Genomic DNA, 2,191 nt, shown 5'->3' on the forward strand with positions numbered 1-2,191 from the left:
ACTGTTAACAGAATAACTAAGAGACATGCTAAGAGATAGCCAGTGTTGACATTTCCAAATCTGGATGTCTTGTATTTACTCTGTTTTAAAGCGAGACAATGGCAAAGTCCTGCTTTCTTTTTCTCCTCCACTAAAGGGACTTTATCCCTGGTTCCCAAAACAGCAGGGAACTGGACGGATTGAATCCAATGACTGACAGCCCTCCCCTGAAGCCAAAGAGAATATCACTGCTGGGTAAAGCGAAGGCACTAAAGGGATAGGGTGCCATGAATTGGGAATGGGAAGTAGAGGAGGTATAAAGGGGAGAAGTTTCCTTTTAAGGAAAAAGGGAGCCCCAAGTATCTGAAATGAACCCACACACATACACACACTCACCATTAAAAAGCCATCTGCAAACCCGTAGATTCTGTGGGGGCATTTGAGAGCGTAATCTTAAGACTGAGAATGTACCAGGTCTCTCCTCCTCCGGTAAGTGTAGAAAGACCATGACCCTCCCAGAACACACGTCTTCCTCCTTTGTGCCTAAGTTTTAACTCAGCCCCGTAAGAACATTACATCTAATCATAGCCCCAGCTGCCCATGCTGGTAAATCGTTGGGATCACTGCCGCTCTAATGGAAAGTTTGGAAGGTCAAAAGAAGCAGAGTTGGCTCCCAGCTGGGCTTTTGAGAGCTGACCTTTTATTTCCTCCATGGCTCTTCGGCAGAAGGAGTTTCCCAAGAAGGTCCCTGGTAATTGGGTTTAACACAATGGCAGCAGCAAAGACACTTAAGAAGATGGAGACTCAAACTCAAATTCAAGGAATTAAAAATTTGAGAGCTCAAGGGGCCACCAAAAGACGTTTGCTCCAGTCTCTTGCCTTCAGTTTCAACCATTCTTTTATTAAGATGTAACAAGTCCTCCCCCTTGGCCCCCATATTCCAGGTACATCACACCTGAAAGATAGGCTCTCCTAGATAGGCAGTTCTAGAATCACTTCAGGTAACCTTTTTTTTTTTTTTTTTTTTTGCGGTACACGGGCCTCTCACTGCTGTGGCCTCTCCCGTTGCGGAGCACAGGCTCCGGACGCGCAGGCCCAGCGGCCATCAGTCACGGGCCCAGCCGCTCTGCGGCACGTGGGATCTTCCCGGACCGGGGCACGAACCCGTGTCCCCTGCCTCGGCAGGCGGACTCTCAACCACTGCGCCACCAGGGAAGCCCCAGGTAACCTTTTAAGTGTACTTTATCAAATAAAAATGTCCCAAGGGACTTCCCTGGCAATCCAGTGGTTGGGGCCCCATGCTACCACTGCAGGGGGCACGGATTTGATCACTGGTTGGGGAACTAAGATCCCACATGCCCCCAGTGCAGCCACAAAAAAAAAAAAAATGTCCTGGGCTTCCCTGGTGGCACAGTGGTTGAGAGTCTGCCTGCTGATGCAAGGGACACGGGTTTGTGCCCCGGTCCAGGAAGATCCCACATGATTTAAAATCTGTCTTCTGGTGTATCTAATACAATTGCCATTTCTGGAATGAAGAAACGGATTGAGAGAAACTCAAAAAAAAAAAAAAAAAGTCCCAAGCACTGTGCCTGCATACCCCTGGCTTTCTTTTTAAGTCAGCTTCTTGAGTTTTCTCATTAGCGGAGATGGAGGCGATCACCTCGTTTTGCAAAGGGGTGAAGACAGTAATTAAGTAGCTGTGTCATCTTTTCCTTTCTGGGCAAACTAATCCCAATTATTTTTAACCTTTTCACATGGCTCCTTTTTTCTGACCTTCTAATGAATTTTCACTGCTTACCTCTGGTCCTTCTCTAGAGATTACGTATTCTTCACAGTTTGCCAAAGCTTTTCCATAGTAATAATGAAGTGATGACTATTTTCTCCCTCGTTGTAATAGCAGACTCCCATTTTTGAGAAATATCTAACAACAATTATATGCCTAATTTTCAGCTACGTTTCTGCAATGACATTCCTACCAAATACGTCAGCTACGCTCTTTTTTTTTTTCAGCTAAGTGTTTTACCTACAAAAAAAATGATTATTGAAGATATTTTCAATTAGTTACTGAGGCCCTACTGGGTATGTAAGAGTGTGCTACGTACTATAACAGGTAGAAAATAGGTAGATATTGTTTGGACCTTGTAATATAAGTACCGCAATGATGAGCACGGGGAATGGATGTGCCTTTTTTTTTTTTTTTTTTTTTTTTTTC

The sequence above is a fragment of the Lipotes vexillifer genome, unplaced genomic scaffold, assembly GCF_000442215.2.
Source record: "Lipotes vexillifer unplaced genomic scaffold, Lipotes_vexillifer_v1.1 scaffold306, whole genome shotgun sequence".
NCBI lineage: Eukaryota > Metazoa > Chordata > Mammalia > Artiodactyla > Lipotidae > Lipotes > Lipotes vexillifer.